Consider the following 13,622-nt stretch of genomic DNA (forward strand, 5'->3'; position numbering starts at 1 on the left):
ATTCTCAACCTCTATGCTCCTAACCATAGAGGTGAGAGGATTGCCTTTTGGAAATCTCTCACTACATTGATGCCTCTTGCCTACCATTGGATTATTGGTGGGGATTTTAACATGGTTGAGATGCCAATGGATAAAAGAGGTGGACATGAGGGCCTGGTGCATCCTCTTGAAAGAGCTTCTTGGGAGAGGTTTATACTCTCCATTCATGGTAGAGATTGTTGGCATGAGGATGACATTTTGAGGAGTCCATCCACTCTTCTTTATTCATGGTCTAACAGGAGAAGAGATGCATGATGTATCTATACACGGTTAGACAGATTTTATGTGGATGATTGTGTGCTTGACAGAGGTGGACTAACTTTTATTGCTAGAGGCACCTCCAAATCGGATCATTGCCTAGTGGTTTTATGTATTAGAGTTCCGAATTGCCATGGATCCGCACCCCATGTACGCATCCCTAATTATTTGTTTTCAGATGCAGAGCTATCACGTCGTATGCTTGATATTTGGAGATCTCATGACTTCTTACAGGCCTCTCAAAGCTTGGCCTTTGCTCTCTGTGATATTAGTGACTTTTATCACACATGTGTGCCCTGTCTAAGAGGCAAGAGGCCTTGGACTTAGAAAGGGCTATTAGACGTAGATTGGATGCCTTGCAAAAAGAGCACGAGAAACATCCTCATGCTCAATGGGTTGCAGATTCTTTATGTACTGTTAGGTCAGAACTTCATCACTCTCTTGAGCAGCGCGCGGAGTACCGTTTCCATGCCTAGGAATCTTTGGACACAAATGGGTGGCAGATGTAACAAACATTTCTTTGCTTCTCACGGCCCTTCTCATGCCAAAGATAGTGTCAGGCAGTTGCAGGATTCACATGGCACACTTCACTGAGATCCTCTTATGGTTAGACAGATTGCCACTAATTTCTATCGCCAGCTTCTTAGTGCTGAGCCGCATTCTGATTTGAGACACAGGGCACAAAGGAAGGTTTGGAATGTATTGCCACATTTGATCACTGAGGAGATGTGTGCCGCTCTGGTTGCCCCTTTTTCTATGCAGGAGTTCTGTCATGCTCTTCATGCCTTACCTCATGGTAAGTGTCCAGGGGAGGATGGCCTCTCCCCTGTTTTTTTCATTACTTTTTGGGATGAGATCGGGGCTGAGATCACATCGGCTTTGCAGTAGACGTGGGACACAGGTTCTATGCCTTCTTCTCTCAGTGAGGGGCTTATTTATCTTATTCCTAAGAGTGGGGATAAGACATTGATTGGCTAGTGGAGACCTGTCACCTTACTTGGGACTGCCTATAAGATTCTTACTAAGGCAATGAGCATCAGATTGCAGCGAATTTTGCAGAATGTTATTCATGATACTCAGAATGGATTCTTACACGGCAGGAGCATCTTTGATAACATTTTCTCGTTTTGGGAGGCCGTCGAATGGGCTAAAGCCATTTTGGCCTATGATAGAGTGGATTGGGACTTCCTTGAGGGTACTCTCAGCCATATGGGCTTCTCTCAGAGATGGATCAAGGGAGTTTCATGCATGTATTGTGATGCCCACAGTAGAGTTCTTGCTTGCAGTGATAGAGGAGAGCGGTTTCAGATTTCTCGCTTAGTACGATAGGGTTGCCCTTTAGCCCCATTATTATATATCATAGTTGCAGAGGCCATGAGCATCTTTCTTCGCTCCACTGCTGGTATTTCGGGATTGAGGTTGCCTCTTCGTAGTCAAGAGGAATTGGTTGACTCTGAGTTAGCTGATGACATAGCCCTGTTTTTGGAGGCTTCACATATATGCTTATGTTCCTTCCGGGAAGCACTAGAGGATTTCTGTTTGGTAGCAGGGGCACTCATTAATTGGCACAAATCTGTTGGTTTTTGGGTTAGTGATTCATCGAGAGTTGATTGGGGTGCAGAGCTTGGTTTTACTTGGATCAGCAGAGGATGCACTCCTAGATATTTGGGATGCCAAGTTGGGATTGATATTTCTCCTGCATAGCAGTTTGCTTCGGTACTTATAAGTATCCGGAAGAAGCTCCTCCATTGGAGCTCCAGGAGATTAGATTTAGCCTCCAGAGCTTCGGTGGCTAATAAGTTTTTGCTTTCCCCAGCTTGGTTTATTGCCTCTTGTTGGTACTTCTCTCGTGCGTGCATTGGGCAACTGCGGAGATTGATCCGCAATTTTCTCTAGTCGGGTTTGGATGGCACCTCAGACACTCCTGCCAAGGTAGCTTGGCTCACAGTTATTCAGCCCAAAAGAGAGGGGGGCTTGAATATTATGGATCCGGATGTTCAGTGCAGGGTGTTGCTTTGTAAACTTGTGGTCAAAGGTTTCCTACCAGGCATTTGTGGTCAAAGGTTTCCTACCAGGCATTGAGCCTTGGAAGGATTTTTTCTTATCTCAAATTTCCCGATGTACACCCAGGGTCAGGAGAGACTGGATGCCCAGCACACGTTTTTTGTTCACAGAGGCTGATATTAGGGCACCATCTTTCCCTCTTATTGTAGCCATTGTCAGAGCATGGAGAAGCATGAGATATTTTTGGCGGCAGAGGCTTGCTAGGTCTTTGGACGAGGCTGACCGACAACCTATTATGTGGAACGAGTTCATTAGGGATGAGGTTGGTCAGCCACTTGGTGCATCTCGTTATATGCAATGGTCAGGATGGGAGAGATGCGCATACACAGTTCTTGCTTGGAATACCTTTAAGAGTCTTCTGAAGGATTGGAGAGTTGCATCCATTCAGCATCTTAGGGGCTCTCGCATTCGTATTGATCAGATTGATGCAGCTATTCCGCATGAGTGGTTCTCTGGGACCTTTCACGGAGACTATCATCCGAGTTGGCTGGGAGTTTTTTCGAGAATAGGCATACCTCTGCAGGTCATTGCTCTCCCTGGCCAGGAGGATACAGATTGCCTCATTTATTCTATCATGCCTGGTGGGAGATTGAGGAGATGTAGTATGGAGGAGATCATTCCAGATACTAGGCTTAGTCCAGTGAGGATTGTTGGTCGCTCGGGGAAGCACTGGTTTATTGACCCTTCTCCTCAGATAGTGACTCATGGCTCTTGGTGTTTGTGGTTATATGGTGGCAGTCCTATCAGATATCTTCAGTGGGATCCAGGAGAGTGGGTGTGGATTGATGCCTTCGATCCTTTGAAAAGCCTTCCTTTTTTCAGTTTCACTATCTGGAATGCCAGGCTTCTCCTCACTCGACAGAAGCAATGGATCCCTACTCTCAGGCCTCATTGGGAGAGCTATGATATTTCTCCAGTGATACAGTGCAGATATTGGCATAGACTTTGGCACTCATACAGAAGGAGCCAGATCTCCCATTTCTTTTGGTTATTCTTACATGGTGGTCTCCCCACCAATTAGTGGAGATCAGTTTTCGGTGTAGCACCTTCCTGTCCTAGGTGTGCGGCAGATTTTGAGACTGTACAACATTGTTTATGGGGATGCAGCACTGCATAGCAGATTTGGGGTCCTGTAGCCCAACTTATGGGCAAATTGAGTGGCCGAGCCATGCATGTGGGCAGTTGCTTGGCTCTCCCAACCCGGTCCGCAACTTTTTTATGAGGGTAGTGGTACAGATTCTACAACATTCGTAGAGGTATTGCCCAGCATGGTTTATTGCAGGATGTTCCTAACTCTGATTATACACCCCCTAGACAAAGGATTGACACCAGTTAGGAGATTATTGTCAGTATTACAACATGGCAGACCTGGAGAGCTAGATGCACGGAGGCTATTGAGGGTGTCTAGATTTTTGGGTCTTAGTGCATTAGTACTATATGGGGTGATATCATCCATACTCTTATGGATGCTTGGGCTCGCATTCAGGGGCCCTCTCGTTCTGCGCAGGCAAAGCATGTGATATTTATGCGGGAATGGGACCATGGCATCTTTTTTTTCCTTTAGTACCACATGTCTTACATGGCATCATGATGCTCCTCAGTAGTTGAAATCACCTTACATATTGGGGTGATTCTATTCTTTTCCGGCTTATAGTTGTGATTGTTGTATGTTTTTCTCATACTTAATAGAAGTCTCTATGTGAAGAAAAAAAGAGACTAAGAGGAGACACGTTACAGAGAATCCGCACAGGGTACTTTATCCAGACAACACAAGAGGTGACCAGACGGCATGCTCATGTGCCTATGAGCAGGAGGATATTCAGCCCAAGCACATCCGCCAACGCAACGCATTCCCATGGGGAGTTACTTATGAGACGGCTTTGCCAAATCCAATAGAGGATAGGTCCTTCTATGTGTGAGCTGTAGATCCAATATCCACTTCAATAACATCGGAACCATCCTACCTTATGGATGTGGATGTGGGTAGTAATGCAACACTGACGCTGACATGATTTATCTACAGCTCTTGGGCTTGAGGTAGACAAGCTTTCTTTTATCCATTTCATTTCAGTTGATAGGAGATTTTGTAACACAGCTTTGTAACTTTTTGTCTCATAGAACTTTTAAGGTCTTGAACCCAGCACCTCATGCTTGGGAACCTTACCGCTAGGCTGTCTCCATTGGCAAGGTCTTTTTAACTTTAATAAGATGGTTATTTTGTTTCAATGTTTTGTTGTTTTGTTTATGCTTTGATTTTTTTTTTGTTGTTTTGTTCATGCTTTGATTTTCAGTTTTCAATTTGATTTGTGGTGAAAAAATATATTTTTTAAAACGGATTTGATAGATAATAAATGGAATGGTTTTTAGCATAGATTAAAAAAGAGAGGATTTTATGTGTATTTTCGCCTAGTGTTTTCAAAAATTATTGTTGAATGATGAGGTTGGGGTCCTCAGCAAGGATGATTTTTGATGGGTTGGGTCACCCTTGAAAATGATGGCATTATAGAAATAATACCACAATTTATTTTAGATGGTCACATGCAAAATAAGTGGCTATATTTTACGGCCAAAATGCCCAAAAATGGCATTTTGGCTGATTTTGGTCAAGGGTAGGGAATTAATTAGCCAACGCGCAAATGACTTTCTCAAACTTTGTGTAGTCAAGGGTGTCACACCACTTGAAGGGGCGGTTGGGGTGGGGAGATTTGTTCGGACTCTTTGGCATGGGGTTACTTCTTCGAAGTTGGGCAACGGGTTGGTTTCCAAAAGTAGAGGCTAAAAAGGCTTTTGAAGGGTTTGGGTGGGGAGGAGGGTGAAGGTCGTGTTGGTGAGGCGGGGAGGTGTGATCCTCAATGGTGTGGTTGTTGGTAGAGATGGTAAGAGGAGGGAAAAGATCTGTGGGCCGAGCCACTAATTTTACATCAAAGAAAATGGCTCCGTTGGTTGTGAAAGTGGCACGGACTCGTAAAGATCAGGTAGTTGGGAGAAGTAGTCCACACCCTATGACAGGCGATAAAAAAGAAAGGAAAAAGAAAAACGAAAAGTTTGGTTTGTTAAATAATTAAAGAAAATCAAATTAAAAGAATAGAAAAAAGTTTTTTTTAAAAGGAAAAGGAGGGGAAAAATGAGAGATAATGGGATGTTTTTCTTTTGTTTAGGTTAATTAAAGGTGAAGCAAGGAGGGGTTGGTTGCATCCAGAATAAATGGCTATATTTATTTTATGGCCAAAATGCCTAAAAATGGGCATGAAGCTTGTCAAAAACGAACCTTGGTCCTTAGGTGTAGGGAAATGATTGTCCATCATGTGAATGTCTTTCTGAAACTCTATGTAGTTGAGGGTGTCACACCACTTGAAGGGGCGGTTCGCGCAGGGGAAGATTTGTTCGGACAACAAGATCTCCCCTTCTTTGAAGTTGGCAATGGGTTGGTTTCCAAAAGCAGAGGCTAAAAAGGCTTTCTGAGGGTTTGGGTAGGAGGGTGAAGGTGGTGTTGGTGTGGCGGGCAGGTGTGATCCTCGATGGTGTGGTTGTTGGTAGACGTGGTAAGAGAGGGGTGGCCTAGCCATCAATTTTGCATCAAAGAAAATGGCTCTGTTGGTTGTGGAAGTGGCACGGACTCTTCAAGATCAAGTAGTTGCGAGAAGTGGTCAACAACCTATGATTGGCACTAAAAAAGAACGGAAAAAGAGAAAAGAAAAGCTTTGTTTTTTAAATAATAAAGGAAAGGAAAATTAAAAGGAAACAAAAAAAGATTTAAAATTTAGGAAAAGGAGGGAAAAAATGAGAGATAACGGGTTGTTTTTCTTTTGTTTGGGTTAATTAAAAGGCAAAACAAGGAGGGGTTGGTAGCATGCAAAATAAATGGCTATATGTTACAGCCAAAATGCCCAAAAATGGGCACGATGCCTGTCAGAAACGAACCTTGGTCCTCAAGGTTAGGGAAATGATTGTCCATCACGTGAATGTCTTTCTCAAACACTGGTGTCACACCAGTTGAAGGGGCAGTTTGGGGGGGAAGATTTGTTTAGACTCTTCAGGATCTCGCCTTCTTCGAAGTTGGGCAGTGGGTTGGTTTCCAAAAGTAGAGGCTAAGAAGGCTTTTTGAGGGTTTAGGTGGGAAGGAGGGTGAAGGTTGTGTTGGTCAGGTGGGGAGGTGTGATCCTCGATGGTGTGGTTGTTGTTAGACGTGGTAAGAGGAGGGAAACGCAGGGTGGCCTAGAGCCACCAATTCTGCATCAAAGAAAATGGCTCCGTTGGTTGTGGAAGTGGCATGGACTCTTCAAGATCAAGTAGTTGGGAGAAGCGGTCAACACCTTATGACTGGCAATAGAAAAGAAAGGAAAAAGAAAGGAGAAAAAGAAAAGAAAAGCTTGGTTTTTTAAATAATAAAGGAAAATAAAATTAAAAGGAAAGGAAAAAGATAAAAAATAAAAATAGAAAAAAGGAGGGAAAAATGAGAGATAACGAGTTTTTTTTCTTTTGTTTGGGTTAATTAAAAGGTGAAGCAGGGAGGGGCTTGTTGATGATTGTTTTATTGATTATTCAATTTAAATAACTTTAACTAAAAACTATTCTTTTTAAAAAGTGGAAAGAATAAAAGAGGGGAGGGGTATTTTTGTTAATAGTAAAAGGGAAAATGGGTTTTTTTAATGGAAAAACAAAACAAAATAAGTAAGATTGAGAAAAAAATATAAAGAAGGGGATTTTTGAGAAAATAAATTTTAAAAAGGAAAAAAAGATTATTTTTTTAAAGGGAAAATAAAAAGAAGGGGACTTAAAGAGGAAGCATGGAGCGGGGGGTGAGAGGCGAGATTGGGAAAGTTTGAAAGACGGAAAAGTGGCACATAAACAAAATTTTAGGATTGTTTTTTTAGAGGGGAGGTGGGTTTTGTTGTTTTGAGGGAGGGAGTGGAGGGGACGTGTGTGTCCATGCGAATGTATGTGGGTATCCATGGTATGAAAATGTGTGGACACATGTGTGAGGTGTGTGTGCACAGTGAATATAGGGAAGTGGTGTGCATGCAAGTGCGCGGTGCATACAAACATGAAAGAAGGGAGGAAGGGGATGACTTGTTAACATGGAGTCAGGAACACGGGACATCATTTACATGAAATCCAAGACATGGGTGAAGGTCACCATGAAAGCTTGCATGACCAAGACTTGATTGATATTGAGTAAAGATGATAAAAGTGATTATTTATAACTTGGCCTTATAATTGTTTTATATACCTTGGTCTCCTTTTCACACCTATTAATGCCTTGGCCTCCATATTGTGCATGCCTAAGGTCCATAATCCTTTAGCACTTTATTACAAACCATCCTCATCCATAGGTTTCATCTCAGAAACCTTACAAAATTGAGGCTTCCATATGGATTGGGTATCCACATAAAAGTGCTCAAATACATGTCGACCAAGTATGTCGAAAAGAATGACTCATGTGAGATATTTCCAAGTGATCCATGGCTGTAAAGTTCTCCTAGTGGCCTGCAAAACAGTCCCAAACTTGCTCTCCGTGATGGTACCTCCTTTACCAACACTTCCAAATGCAAGTTCCATTATCTCCAAGTAGTATGAAGCTCTTTAACAATGATTTACAAGAAATTCTAGTAAGCAAAATCAATGTTATCCCTCATGTGATCTACCAAAAGCATCCATGATACTTAGAACCTTCCAAGATTGAGGCGGGTTGCCATGAAGCTTCATTGTTGAGTAACCCTCTCCATTTGACAAGGTATTCCACCAAAGAACGGTTGCGTAACACCATCTCTCTAGTGCCCAATACTTTTTTTGGTATATATTCAATCATGCCTTCCTCATTCATTGGAGGTAGCTCATCTTGTACTTTCACTATTGGCCCCACATAAGCCTTTAATTGAGAGCCTGAAACACATTATGTATACGTGTGGTTGTCGGTAGCAACAGCTAATAATAAGCTACTTGCCTAACTCTCCTCTCAATCTTGTATGGACCATAGTACTTATGAGCCAATTTGGTGTTTGTATTATCCTTAAGAGATGCATATCTAGATTTTGGTATGCGTTTAAGCACCCAATCTTCCACATTAAATTCCACACATCTTCTGTGGGCATCGGCATATTACTTCATACTCCTTCGAGCAATCTTCAAATTATCCTTGCATTGTTGTATGAGGATTTGCATTCTTTTCACCTTGTCATTTGCATTTTGATTTGCAATCTCCTCCTTGTTGATCACCATTGGCGCATTCACTTTGTACCCATAAGTAGCCTCAAAAGGTGACGTGCCAATCCGTACATGACTTGTGCTAAGAAAATTCTGTCAAAGGTAACCACTCATCCCATGCATGTTGAGTATCATGGAAAAAGTGTATCAAATACATCTCCACCTATTTATTGACTCTCTCTATTTGTCGATCTGTTTTTGGGTGATAAGCGGTGCTATGAGTCAACTTGGTACCCATGAGCTCAAATAGCGTTCTCCAAAATGAACCCATAAACTTGGTATCTCTATTCCTCACAATTTGTTGAGGCATTCCATGCAGGTTGAATACAAACTCCACAAATTGTCTTGTAACCATAGATGCCAAATGGGTGACCTCGGTAGAAATAAAGTGTGCCATCTTTGTTAATCGATCCACCAGTACAAACAAGTTGTCCCAACCATTTCTTGTGTGAGGAAGTCCCTTGATGAAATCCATGTATATCTGCATTCACTTTCCCTCAGGAATAGGTAAGGGCTGAAGCAAACCTCTCGGCTTATGTGTTGGATTCTTTTAATTGAGATAGTAAACACTTTTTGACATATGCATGCATATCCCTTCACATCCCTTTCCAAAAGAAACTCTTCCTTATCTTGTCGAAGGTTTTGTAGAGACCAAATGACCCACCATAGTGGTTGCATGCATTTCTTTCATCACCGTACTCTTGTATAATGAACTAGGTACAAGATAAATTTTATCTTTATAGTACAAGAGACCATTCTTGAGCTCAGAATGAGGTAAATCTTCATGGGTTCCTTGTTGTAATTTCTGCACCACTTGTGATACTTCTTCATCCAAAAGATATTCCTCTTGAATGTGCATGACCCAATCTTTGTGTAGCTTCGAGATTGCCTTCAATGAACAAGCCCACATTCGTGATAGAGCATCGGCCAACAGTTGTCATAACTCAAAATTTCCATCTAGTCTCTTGTTTCTAAAAAAAAAATAGTATCACTCTGGACTCTTCGTTGAAACTAAGCCAAGGGCGAGTCAAGTAAGGGATACCATCTATCCATGAGAGATGAAGTACCCCGAGAATAGGGTCTTGAACATGCCAACCCCGATTCCGGAAGGAACTGAAGAGGAATCCGAAACAAACACAATGACTAGAATGTTTGAGGAAAATGAGTTGGGGGGATCTATTCATTCCTTTCCCTTGGAAGAGTATGAGACCCCTCGATGGGAAGAACCCTTTGTATCCAAGGAACGCAGGGATATAGGAAGCCTCGTAGCTGTACTATCGACACCTGTCCAAATACCCTTGGGGAAACTGTTACGCAATTCACCCACCTTATGGACAGATGTAAAAGAATGGGTCGAGGGAGGACCAAGGCCACCTGATAATATTGATGAGGCTTTACCACCCTTGGTAGAAAGACCCTTGAAGCAGCATACAAAGAAAACGCGAGTCGTTAAAATACCAGTTAACCAACTGGGCTGCTACTATGAGAGTAACGACACGAACGCTACCATCTCGATTCATCATAATGGATACCAAGCATTGGCTATCCTGGATGGTGGGACAGGTGTCAGCATCATTATTACGAAAGGTTGCTGGGAAAACTGGGCGAAACTTGATTTAAAAAGAGCAGATCTAATCGTTATAAGATGGTTGATGGAACATCTTCGAGACCCATTGGGCTCTTAGAAAATGTTAAGTTCAGACTTTTTACGTTTCGCTATCGTCATACATTTGTGGTCATGGACTTCCTACGCCAACATGATACATGACATAATATTGGGATGACCCTTCATGAGGGAATCCAAATTGGTGCATGATTGGGCCTTGGACCAATCATGCACCAATTTGGATTCCCTGATGATTGGGCCTTGGACCATGTATATGTACGTAGGGACTCACAAATCTTGAAGATTGATCTAAGAGCATGGAAAGTACACTCCATGGAAGAGCAATTGTTGAGTAATGACTCGGTCACAGCAAATGGAGCTAACCACATCCTTACAAATATGCCAACCTACAGATGAGGACACCAAGGATGAGGAAACGAGAATGTATGCATCATTACCTCCCCCTGATTTTAGCAAAAATTGGATGCATGTGTTGGCTACCATTGATGTGATGCAACCCAAGGGAACCTAGTATTTGGAATCTGGAACCGTCCCCACCATGACTTCTATCTGCATGGTTAATTGGCAAACCATGGATGAGGAATCAGGGGGGGAGACATCAAGTACAAAAGATAATGTGGCACGAAGCAGTACTAGTGCTCAACGCCTCAGACGATGGGGCGGAGATAGAAATGGTACCTAGCGCGACGAAACGCCTTGCTCTACGAAGCAGACCTACGGATGCCCAATGGTTGAGATACGTTGAGGCTACAAAGGTACATGATGAATTCTCAAAGGATTGGGGCGAAGAGTTGAGCAAAATATCATTGGAAGGGAGGCACCAAGAGAAAATCACCCTTCAAGAAATCGATACACCCAAACTTACAAAAGCGGGACGTCGAAAACGCAACAAAGCCTTTGTAGAGGCAGAGCATGAGGCCAAGAAAATCATGGTGGCTAAAGCCAAAAAGGACAATAAGGATAAAACATATGGGCTTTCAGTGCGCGACCACTTCAAGAACTATACAGTAGATGATCGAAGAGTGGCCTGGCTAACAGCCACTAGGGTAAAAGAGGAAGGGTTGTCGACATCATACGGTGGCTCGCCAGAAGTCAAGGAGGTTAATTATTGCGGGACCCGGGAAGAAGCAAGGCCTGTATATATTGCTAAAGATTTGACTTCTGCAGAGGAAGAAGAGCTCATTGCTCTCCTCAAGGAATACAAGGATTGTTTCGCTTGGAATTACAAGGAAATGAAAGGGGTACCGCTAGAGGTGGTACAACATATGATTCCAATTATGGAAGACTCATGGCTTGCCAAGCAAAAACCATACCAGATGGATCCAACGTATGCAGCAATTGTAAAGGAGGAAATTGATAAGCTCATTGCTGCTGAATTTATCTGAGAGATCGAACATACGGATTGGTTGTCACCTATTGTGATAGTACCTAAAAAGAATGGGAAACTAAGAGTATGTGTCGATCTTAAAAAAGTAAATGCAGCCACTTGGAAGGACCATTACCCCCATTACTGTATACTGAACATGTCTTGGAAATAGTGGCCGGGAGGGAAGCGTACAGCTTTTTAGATGGGTTTTTCGGGTACAATCAGGTGTCCATAGCACCAGAAGACCAATGCAAGACAGCCTTTAACATAATGTGGGGGACATTTGCTTACAAGGTCATGCCGTTCGGTCTCACAAATGCCCCGACGACCTTTCAAACAACGATTGATGTGCATAGCTTTTAAGGACTACTTGCAAAAGTGGTTGGAAGTGTTTATTGATGATCTATGTGTACATTCTCGATGGGAAGATCATTTGACCTACTTGAGGAAAGTGTTTGAACGCTGTCGATTATATCGGATATCATTAAACCCCTTGAAGTGTCAATTCTGGGTCAAGCATGGTGTGATACTGGGGCACATAGTCTCAAAAAATGGTATATTCATAGATGATAGCAATCAATTGATATAGGGCCGGCAATTAATTGATATATCAAGCTTGAACAAGGATAAGATGCAAAGGCTTATCAAGCTTGCGGCCCTATATAAATTGATTCAGTGGGCGGAAGCCGGAGCTTCAAAGAAAGCAGACGCACGAACAACTGCAAAATTTGTATATGAGCAAATCATATCAAGATTCGGCTGCCCCTTAGAAATGGTGAGTGATTCGCGGCTCACATTTCATCAATGAGGTGATTAATCATTTGCTTGTTGCAGGATTCTTGGTAATCCATCGGAAATCATCACCTTAATACCCACAAGCCAATGGTCAAGCAGAAAGTACCAATAAGATTTTGTGTGACAAAAACATTGGAAGCAAATCGAATAGATTGGGAGCATAAGCTGACAGCAGCTCTTTGGGCCTACCGTACATCATATAAGGTAACGACAAGATATACTCCTTTTCGTCTAGCTTATGGTGTTGAAGCGGTTATGTCCATGGAATACCTAGTCCCAAGCTTAAGGATTGTTGTACAAGAGCGTCTGACTGAGAATGCATTAGCGGAAAGACTAATAGACTTGGAAAAACTGGATGAGACCCGATTAATAGCATCACATGGGCTCATGGGTCGAAAAGTTACGCAGGAAACACTAGTTTGATAGAAACCTCAAATAACAAGAATTAAAAACAGGACACCTTGTCTTAATGTATGGTGTGGGAAACGCCAGGAAAAAGAAACTTAAATATCGAGGTTTGGGACCATTCTGAGTATCGAAAATCACACCTCAAGGGTCTGTCTCTAAATAGAGACAATTGATGGCATCCAAATGGAAGGCTATGTCAATGTGGAAGTAAATTGAAAAAGTTCTTTGGACCATTAATCCAGGAGATGCTCTTGTAAAGAGCACCTCTTAAACAACAAAAACAATCAGCAAAAGAAAATATCTAGCAAGCGCAAGACGAGGCTAAGGCTCTTGGCAAGCAAAAGCTAAAATGCAGAAAGGCCTGATTCATGGCGTCCGTAATCCTTGAGGACGAAGGGGACCTAAACATTAAGCCAGCACGACTCAAGGTAGGACTCACAACAGCTAAAGGCATTGCAACAAGTGTTGCATTAATAGAGACAAGATCCAGCCACAACCTAATCTCATTTAATACTTGGATAGCTTTAGAAAGACCACACCTTGAACCCACGGATGCGCAAGTTCGTAGTGTGCACCTAATAACCTTATAAGCCGAAGGGTATTTAAATGTTAATATTTTCATCAGTAATAATCCCTTGGTCGGAAAGGTGTTTGTGATGCCTGCAAAAGGTACAATGGAAGAGGAGATGATCTTAGGACGATCCTGGATCTGTGCCAACAAGTGTAATATTCAATGGGAAGGAAGAAGAACATCATTGAGCATCGGTGAGAAGGTTATGTCCATACCATTATGGACCTCGGCAAATCAAGGAAAACAAATCATCACTCCAGAAGCAACACCTCAAAAAACAGAATCTACAC

The sequence above is a fragment of the Cibotium barometz genome, chromosome 8 (assembly GCF_041138505.1).
Source record: "Cibotium barometz isolate CiBa-2024 chromosome 8, ASM4113850v1, whole genome shotgun sequence".
In the NCBI taxonomy this organism is placed as follows: domain Eukaryota; kingdom Viridiplantae; phylum Streptophyta; class Polypodiopsida; order Cyatheales; family Cibotiaceae; genus Cibotium; species Cibotium barometz.